This window comes from Talpa europaea (assembly GCF_964194135.1).
Source record: "Talpa europaea genome assembly, chromosome: 13".
NCBI classification, from domain to species: domain Eukaryota; kingdom Metazoa; phylum Chordata; class Mammalia; order Eulipotyphla; family Talpidae; genus Talpa; species Talpa europaea.
The window spans coordinates 91,516,399-91,527,365 of NC_140080.1; positions in this window are offsets into that span (position 1 = coordinate 91,516,399).

A 10,967-nucleotide genomic window follows, 5' to 3' on the forward strand; every position below is an offset into this window, starting at 1 on the left:
GAAATGATATTTAATTGTAGTCAGGGAAAATTCTGATCCAAATGGAGACCTCCAGGCCATTGTGGAAGCTCAGTTTGAGGACCTCCAGCCAGCGAGACTAAGGACAGCTAAGTGACCATGAGCTAGCAGTGCCCATTCACCTGAAAGGTTATTTCTGAGGTCTTGGAAATATTATCACTGCAATTACTACAAACCTGTCATAGGATTCTTGAGGTTAATGGAAGTAGACTTCATACTTTTGCCCCCTATTCCTTATAGGCTATGGGTACCTTTCTTTCGGTAGTACAAACCCTGTTGATGAAGGACTCGATCATACATTTTGGTTCAGGAAATTCAGGGTTGCTTATCTCCAGCCATATTTACTTACAAGTGTGTGTGTTGGGGGGTATCTTAGAAGGCAATATTTATTCTAGGAAATGTTCTACTTACACGAGTTTATCAGACTAGCTAGTGGACACACCTTCCACTTCAAAGGGAGTGATGGAAAGGTCATTTCTAGTTGGAGATTGAACACAGAGGGTTTGGGATAGAGCAAGGGATGCTAATTAAGGGATTGGCTAGTACTCGGTGGAGCCCTGGGTGGATGTGCCCAGGATCAGTGGGGATTTTGGAGGTGGAGATGAAAGCCTTGGCTGCTTTGCTTACTCTACAGTTTTGTCTTTCACTCCACCCTGTATTCATGTTCAAGACTGGGGTTGTTCAAGATGAAAGAGATTGTCTCCATGGTAGATGCAGATGATTCCTGAAGCCCAATGTGAGAGTTTGCTAAAGGCTTGTTTTATGAATAACGCTGCACCACCTCTAAGGGTATGTCTACAAATGGTGGTACAGATTCTGGCTTCTGGATGATGTTTGAAAGTGAAGATGTTTGAAAAATAAGGAAGACAGCAATGGCATCAGTGACAATAGCAGTGGCAACAGTGACTGTCATCACCATTCTTGCTTTTCAGGCACCAGGGTAGGTTTGTAGTAACCTCCCAAGCCTGAAAAAGTTGACCTTGGGACTAACAGAGGCCCTTTCTAACATAAGTCCCTAGTAAATAGTAAGCATTCAGTATACATTTATTAGATCTGTCAATCAAAAGTTAAGTTCCCAAGGCTGGGGTTGTAAAAGGTTGAGTTGTGAATATGGCATTTAATAAGATCTTTCAACCTTGACCTCTTGGTAGTATCACCAGTCAGTCAACAGCTGGTCACCCCTCCAATTCATATGTGAACAAATTGGCCACTATACCTCACCCCAAGTCTGAAATTAGAGAATGTCAGAGAGGAGCGTTCCCTTTGTCCAACCCCTTAATTTTACAGGAATGAAAAGAGAGGCTCAGTTTTACTCCTTTGGAAAGCATCTTTTTTTTTTTTAATAATAAATTTTATTTTTATATTCCCCATACAATTGCAACCCCCCCATTCTGACCCCAATCCCTCCCCTCCCGCCCCTCACCCCCAAAAAAGTGTCTCTGGTTCATAGTTTTTTGTTGATTTTGATTTTCACTTTCTTATAGTTATTCATTTTCCTGGTCCCTTATTTAAGTTTTCTAGATTCCTGCTATGAGTGAGACCATCCGGTATTTTTCTTTTTCTTTTTGGCTTATTTCGCTGAGCATGATCCCTTCCAGCGCCATCCACGTTGCTGCAAATGGCATGTGTTTATCTTTTTTGAATGCTGAGTAATATTCCATAGTGTATATGTACCACATCTTCTTGATCCACTCATCTATTTTTGGGCATTTGGGCTGTTACCTTTGGAAAGCATCTTAATCCAGATTCTCTCATGACTATAATGAATAGCTGACTATCTTCATTGTGAGACAGAGCTGAGTTGTAATGATTAGTTTGCAAAACTCCTATATTGTCACATTTGTGACTTTGGCTGCCTCCCACCTACCCATTCAAGGTACATCCCAACTCTTAGATTTCCATGGCCAAGGACAAAAAAATCGAGAAATTTGCAAAGTTTTCTGGCAAATAGACATATTTGGAGGAGAATTCCCTCCACTCCCCATTTCTTTCTAAAGTTTTATGATCTTTTGAAAGTTTTGGGCTAAGCAATAGGCTTAGATAAAGAGAACATTGGCTGAATGAGAATGCATTGCATTCTTCAGTGATTTCTCCCCTTTCTATCCCCTGTAGAGAAAAAGCTAGTGGGGTGAGGTGGTCTTGGGATGCATAGAGAGACCTCTGGGTTCAGAGTCTGGGGTGACATTGGCATGGGCTATTGCTTTTAAGTTTCTTTGTCATGGATGCTGGTCTGTTTTTGCTATACCACAGGATACTTAAATATCTTGATCATTAAACTCCCATGTCTTCTTGAAAAATCCTTCTGCATTATTTAATTTGCCTTCATCCACATTCTCAGGAACTAAATGAAGAACAAAACCTAATAATATGACCCTACTATGTTTCACCAGGAACTTGGACTTGGTCAAGGATTACAGGTGCTTTGTGGTAGGTGTGGTGTAATACCATAGATCAGAAGAGGTGTGACTCTGTATCCCTAAATCTCAACCAAATGTCACCTCAATAAAAAATGATACAATTAAAAAAGGGCTTTTCTTTTTATTGAGCACATTCAAATGTGTTCTTTGAGGATGTGGTTTGATGGAAATACTTTTCCAGCCCCGTTTGACCCTCAAGTGGGTTGACCATATCCTCCGCTCAGGACTTACTCCAGTTTTTTCTATTATATATAGAGTTTCACCATCCAATTAATTTTGCAATTGACTAGGAGGGAATTTTCAACCAATAATTTATTTCTTATTTGATGGTATTATTTATTGCTTTTTTTTGCTTAGCTAAGACTCAATTTTTTTTTTTTTTTTTGTGCTCAGAGTTTTATTTTTATTTTTATTTTTTTAAATAAATTTTATTGTTATATTCCCCATACAATTGCAGCCCCCCCATTCTGACCCCAATCCCTCCCCTCCCGCCCCCCTAAAAGTGTCTCTGGTTCATAGTTTTTTGTTGATTTTGATTTTCACTATCTTATAGTTATTCATTTTCCTGGTCCCTTATTTAAGTTTTCTAGATTCCTGCTATGAGTGAGACCATCCGGTATTTTTCTTTTTCTTTTTGGCTTATTTCGCTGAGCATGATCCCTTCCAGCGCCATCCATGTTGCTGCAAATTGCATGTGTTTATCTTTTTTGAATGCTGAGTAATATTCCATGGTATATATGTACCACATCTTCTTGATCCAGTCATCTATTTTTGGGCATTTGGGTTGTTTCCAAAGCTTAGCTATTGTAAACAGTGCTGCTATAAACATAGGGGTGCAGGTGTTCTTTGGAATTGATGTTTCTGTGTAAGACTCAATTTAATAAGAAAAATTTAAAGATATTCCTTCAAAATATGAAGATATACTCTTAAATGTCTCTGTAAGGCTGGTGGCTTCATCCAGTTAAGGTACATTTATATACCTTATGACATAGTTCCCCCCCCCCACAATAGAAACACCCAGGTTTAAGATCATTTGAATCTACATAATAAAAACTTGTTTCAAAAGATAAGTGTGGTTTCAGATTTACCACTCCGCTTTCTTTTTCATCTACTTGAGGGTCAAGTTCATTTGGGGAATGCCAGCAGCTGCAATACAGCAACCACCACAACTGATGATTTTTACATTCTTTTGAGTCACTGTGTTTTTATTTGTTAAGAGCTTAGGTTATGTTTTTCCTTTAAATTTCAATTTTTTTAATCAGTCATTTAAATTCTGATGTAAAAATTTAAATTTCAAAGCATTTTGTTTCCAAAGGCTATTGAAGAGTGATGTTAAAGTTGCAAAAAAAAAAAAAATCCTCTAAAAAATATTTTCATATCACTGAGAAACTCACTGTAGAAAGAAGTGACATTAGTCTGACAATGAACTTGACTGAATGCAATTTTCATAGAAAGGTGAACCGATCTGCAGGAGTTCTTTTTTTGTGTGTTACCAAAAGCAACTAAAGTCAATAATAACTGATATCCTCATTTCGAAGGAGGCAACTCATTAAAAAAGAAAACTGTGGACGCTTGTAGGGACTTACTAAAGTGAGAGAACCATGGATTTCTCATACTCTGTCCTTCTTGCCTTATTGTACCATCAATTACACGAAGACCAGATTTTCCCAAATCCTTGTGACTCACTAAATTGTTTGGGTCCGTGAGTTGCCATGAGCAAGTCTGGCATTAGCTGGCACAGAAGACCTAGACTCTGCTGATTTTGATTATATACTTGTCCTCTGCAAATTAAATCTAGAGGGATAAGGAAAGACCTTGGAATCCATGAGCTTCCCTCTGCCATCTTACCGTAGTTTAGAAGAAAGCCAGCCAAGTAAAATCCCCAGTAATCTGCATTCACTTATTTTATATATATATATGTGTGTGTGTGTGTGTGTGTGTGTGTGTGCATGCATGGTATGTCTATGCCAGGCATCTATACTCGTCTTTAGTTGCTTCTCCATAGCAACAGTACTTTTTTCCTAATAGCGTCTCCTACTTTAATGACTGGGTGGCTGAAGAAGACAACTGCCTGAGATCAAACTTATTTGGAAATTGAAACTGCAAAACATAGACTCATTCATGCCACATTATGACCAATAAGTCAGTGTGAACCAACATGACATCATCATGCAGAACACCCTTAGATTTTCTGTGGGCAAAGCTAACATCGCAAAAAATGATAGCCTTTTTCTTAAAAAAATTAAGATTGAGGTAAGAATGGCACATATTAAAAAAACTAGCAACAACGAATGTTGGTGAGATTGTGGAGAAAAAGGAACTCTCCTGCACTGTTGGTGGGAGTGCAAACTGGTCCAACCACTATGGAGAGCTGTGTGGAGATTTCTTGACCTACTAAACATAGAGCTTCCATGTGATCCAGCAATTCCACTCCTAGTTATTTACCCAAAGGACACAGAAACATCAACTTCAAAGAGCACCTGCACCCCTATGTTTATAGCAGCACTGTTTACAATAGCTAAGCTTTGGAAACAACCCAAATGCCCAAAAATAGATGACTGGATCAAGAAGATGTGGTACATATACACCATGGAATATTACTCAGCATTCAAGAAAGATAAACACATGCAGTTTGCAGCAACATGGATGGCGCTGGAAGGGATCATGCTCAGCGAAATAAGACAGAAAGAAAAAGAAAAATACCGGATGGTCTCACTCATAGCAGGAATCTAGAAAACTTAAATAAAGGACCAGGAAAAAGAATAACTATAAGAAAGAAAATATCAAAACCAACAAACAACTATGAACCAGAGACACTTTATGGGGGGTGGGGGGCGGGGAAAGGTGGGATTGGGGTCAAAATAAGGGGGTTGTAGTTGTATGGGGAATATAAAAATAAAATTTAAAGTAAAAAAAAAAGCAAATGATAGATAAACTATGTTTTTCTAATGATTTACTGATTTTAAGAATGGCTTTCTAGAATACCAACTAATAAATATAGATGGAACACTGATTAGAAAAATCACTATTTTGAAACATGCAAATAATGGATTCAAGCAAGAATTATTAATCAACAAAGTTAGGTACTTGTTCCAGGGAAATTGTTTTATTTTGATGAAGATAAGAATATTTACAAGCTCAAAAATCTTCCTCATATCTAATTTATAAAAAAGTACAAATAAATATAAATAAATTAACAACCAAGTAATCAATCCATTTATTTGTGTAACTTAAAAGAATAATGGCAACATTGCAATGAATACATCTAAAGGACATCACCCCGCCAAATGATCAAATTTATGTCCATGTAATGGACACATGGACATAATGTGTCTCTGATGTGACACCTCGAAAAAGACACAATATCATTTAGGTATTGGTCTTGCTAAAAATTCATAACTTGAATCTTATCAAGAGGACACTTAAAAGAAAACAACATAAAATGAAGGCTATTTTATAAAATATCTGGCTTGCACTTTCCAAAATGTCACTTCCAAAATCAAAGGAAAGAGGAGGAACTATTGCAGGTCAAAAGATAAGAGGTCTGACAATATTAAAAGAAATTGGGGGTTTGTTTTCCTTACTCCCAGGAAGGAAAGGGAAAAAAGATTCACGCTTCCATCTCTTTCCAGAACCTACCCATTCAGGTCCTGTCCAGGGAAGACTGGTTAGATTGGACAGAACCTCATCTCTACTGGGCTGAGCTAAGCCATGTCTTCTATCGAGAGCCCTCATGTTCTAGATAGCACGTGTGTGTATGATGTATACATGTTATTTCATGCAACCCTTAAAACAATTATATAAAGTTAGTACTATTATTATTGGTATTTTACCAATGTCACAACTATGTCATATAGCAAAACTAATTAAATAAGAGAAGCAAGACTTATCAAAGGAGTTGATCATTCACCAAATAGTGCCAGGAACATTAACCACATATTTGGGGGACAGGGGGCAAACTTAAATCCCGACACACAGCATAGATCAAAATAAATTCTTGATAGACTAAAAAGGAAAAGTTGAAATGTGCAAGAAATTGTAGATGAATAATCCTCTATTATCTACAGGAGGAAGACTTTGTAAATATAGAATAACAAGAAATTATCAAGAAAAAGATAAATTTATCAAATAAAAAGACAGAAGACATCCAGTACATATCTGTATAGTGAACTGGTTCCCCACCGTGATTTATTTGGAGATACTAGCCAGGGCCCCTGTAAGAGGACCCTTGCACAGAGATTTGCATTTGAAAGCCAATGCAATCTCATCTTTCTTAATGAACTATGTGTTCCTCCATAGAGGGACTCTGTTCGGCTCCTCTGAGTGTTGCTAGTGCTTGTACAGACCTGGTGGCCCACCCTGGCATTCTATTCTTTGTTTTGATAGACCGAGTAAATAAGGAATGGTGTTCAGGTGTGGCCAAAGGATAATAATAGAAAGGAACAACAGGCATGCCCTTAGGCTGATGACATAACATCGATAATAATAGAGCTGGAACAATTTAGTGCTTAAAAGATAATTTGATTGACTGACTTCTACGCCCGTATTTCCAAATTCATTGCAAATGTGATGAATTGTATGACTATTCTTTTTTTGCCCAGTAAATTGTTATGGGAAGCTCAGGAGATTAAAATGAAAGAATAGGATTTTGATTTTCTAGAAACAAATTTTGATCTTCTACAATCAAGTTATAGCATTATCTGAACTAAATTCATTGTGTGGACTCCCATTTGTGCATGATAAAAATAGAATAACTCATGGATAGAGGTCACATTTATTAACTTAAATCTGATGACTAATCTTTAGAAATAGTTTGCTACAATTTAACACAAAATGTACTTAGAGAGGAGGAAGAACAGTTGGCAAACCAGTATGAGAAGATGGTGAGACAGAGCTATGGTGTGTGGTTGATGCTTTCCCAGTATATAATGGAGAGTCCACGGATGTTGACTTTGGGCCTGTCTTGTTTATTTCTTGAAGCATCCACATTAGTGTGTAATAGGTGCTCAATGATTATTTGTTGAATGATACTTTAGTATAAAAGTTAAATGAAAACAGGGCCCTCCTTGGTGGCACAACGGTTAAAGTCAGCACTATCAAGTTATCGTCAGCCACTGCAGTACCAGTTCGATCCCCAGCCGGCCAGGGAGATACCCACATGGCACAGCAGACCTCTCCGGTCTCGCCTGCTGCTCCCCTTAGCAGTGTATTTGAGCAGATCTGCCTGTTCTGCTCTTTCTCTGTCTCTGGTGAATCCTCTCACCCCTGCACTTCTGGCTTACACCCCAGTTCTTATGTGCATAAATAAATAAATCTTAAAAAAAATAACATGAAAACAACTAATAGAAGAATGGAAGGACTTCCAACCCTCAGCTGTCTGCTGGAAGAATTGATCTTCTGCAAACACATTTAATCCTTTTTTAAAAACAGTTTTATGAAATGTCATTTACATGTGAACAAATTCACCCTTTTAAAGTATATGATTGAGTAGTTTCTAGTATATTCCAGACTGTGCAACCATCATCATAATCAATTTCAAAACATTTTCATCACCTCCAATAGAATCTCTGCACACCTTGGTAGTCAATCTTCATTCCCCGAATTATGATGATGACTAATCTGATACCCTCTGTCTCTGTGAATTTGCTTATTCTGAACATTTCATGTAAATGAAATCATACCACATGTATCTTATATGACTTGTTTCTTTCATTGAAGATGTTTTCAAGGTTCATCCATGCTGTAGTTTGTAGCAATACTTCTTTCTTTTTAAAGGTCAAATAATATTGTATTATATGGAGAGACCACATAATATTTATTCATAATATTTATTCATTCATTAGTTGGTGGATAGTGAGCTGGTTACACCTGTTGGCTATTGTGCATAATACCTCTATGAATTTTATTTTACAAGGTTTTACATGGACATATTTTCACTTTTATTTTTATTTGAGTAGATACCTAGGTGTAGAGTTGCTGGGCCAAGCTTTATGGCTAACATTTTGAGTGACAGCTGGAGTGTTTTCCAAGGTGACTGCACCTCTTTTTGTTGCTAGCAGCTATGTTTGAGGATTCCAGTTTTTCCATATCTTCGCCAACACTTGTTTTTGTCTGTCATTTTGGTTATAGTCATCCTGGTGGGTGTGAAGTGATATCTCATTGTGGTTTGATTTGCATCTCCCTAATGACTAACCATGTTGGGCATCTTTTAATGTGTTTATGTCCTTTGTAGGAATCTCTATTGAAATCATTTGCACATTTGAAAATTGGATGATTTAATAACAAAAATAAATTTGAGACTCTGTAAACTATACTGGCTTTAAGAGGTGGTGGGAGGGGCAGAGGAGGTGGGGGAGATAAGAGGACATGAACTGGTGGGGTTTTGGCAGAGGTTGAGCAGCATATGCATATGGAGGGGGAGGCTGTATTGCCAAAATCATATAATCATGTAAATGATCAGCAAATCAATAAAATCTGAGAAAGAAATGGTTTATCTTTCTATAGTTGAGGGTAAGAGATCTTGATATCTTCTGGATACAAGCCCTTTTTAAATATACAATTTCCACATTTTGCAGATTGATTTTATCTTTTCTTGATGGTGTCTTTTGCAGCAAAAGTTTTTAATTTTGATGAAATCCAATTTAGTTATTTTTTTCTTTTGGTGGCATAATTTTATCATATCTAAGAAACCACTGCTTAATCTAAGGTCACACAGATGTGTTTCTATGTTCTCTTCTAAGAACTTTTCAGTTTTAGTTTTTTTCACATAGACTTTGATCTTTGTGTATAGTGTCAGAGAGGGTCTAACATTATTCTTTTGCTTGTATAATCAAGGCAGTGAGTTACTGGCATCAGAATATATCTATCTATAGCTGTCTCAGGATATAGATGTATGTATCTCAATGGAATAGAATTGAGATTCCAGAAATAAACTCTTACAACACAGTCAATTTTTTTTTTTTTTAGTCAATTGTTTTTTGATAAGAATGTCATGACAATTCAATGGGGGAAAGAATAGATTTTCAGCAAATGGTGCAGGGACAACTGACATATTTTCTCTTGTCCTTGAGAATAAAATAATCTTTTACAGACAAATCTTTTCTGTTGTCCTTGAGAATAAATTTCTCTTTTAAGAGACAAATCTTAATGTTATCATTGAATCACAGTGATAATGATAGTGTAATGAATGAATGAATTAAAGGAGAATCAATAATCTGGATTTAATTTTGACCATTAAGAAAAAATCGAAAGGGTATGATGGAAGCCGTAGGACTGTGAGGACAGAAATTAGGGTTCAAAGGTGAGGAAGTACATTTGAAAAATTCCAAAAAATGTATTCTGTTTTGCTCTAAGACATTAAAAGGGATTGTAGCTCAAAAGAACTAAAACATTTTTGGCTCCATTGTAACCAGGAAATCTCATTAAAGGAAAAAATATTTAAGGAAACATGGACATCTACAAATAGACTTGCTGATCAGCTCATATTTTAAAGCACCATGTATAACAAAGGCAACTCATTAACCAAAAGTGAATGTTGTATAATCATAAGGAAAATTCCAAGAAGACTAAAGCCAGAATCAAGTAAAACTTGAAGAAATGAGAGAAGAATGTACATTCTGATGTCCATTCCCAGTAAAATTACATGGCGATTATAGAGTAGTTGGTTTGCCTTTAGGAAAGAAAGTAGTGAATTACTGAGTCACCGAGAGTCTACTGAGAACAAATTGAGGCATAATAAGTAGAGAGGAGGTGATGGAGCTCTTCATGGTGTAGATTGTGCTGATGGTTTCATGAGTGTAGACTTATCTCCAAGTTCATCAAGTTGAACACTCTGTACAATGGTTGTATATGTCAGTCATAAGGTGATTTATAGATAAATAAAGACTTAAAAATGATACAAGCCACACTTAATGGAATTTCTTGTTTTGATTAGATTTGAATTTTCCAGCAGAGGACAAATGCATCTTGACTTCAGCAAAGCCCTTGTCATGAAGGACAAACAGAGGTGCCACCTTCCCTGATCCCTTTCCCACCAGTTTTGATTCATGGCCCTCTTCTTTGTCATCTTAAGTTTCCCTTTTAGACCCATTTTTAGAGGCATCAAAATTTAGAGTTGACATATATCGAGGGTCCACTTTTTCCATTTCTTTCAGTATTTGGTTTTGAAGAAACCAGAAGGTTCAGTAAGTTTTGGCAAAGAAACTGACTTAATAAATTTTATTAACTACGTCAATGTTACACAATGAGGAAATCACTCAGAGATTTTTTTCTGCAAATAGCCATATTTTCCTTAAGTTTGCACATGAGGTTTAGACTCAACTGATAATGATACCATTATTTTCTGTTTTGGGAGTTCTGTGCATGTGCCTGTAGATTTTTTGGATGTTTCTGTGGACCTCACACTATCTAAAGTGAGAAAGTTCACTTGAGACAAAGAAAATGAGGCAAATGCCCTGACCTGGCACATGGTTCTCTACTCTTTCCTCGAAAATCCAGGGCAACTTCGTAAGAGTGAATCCTTGACATTTCCCC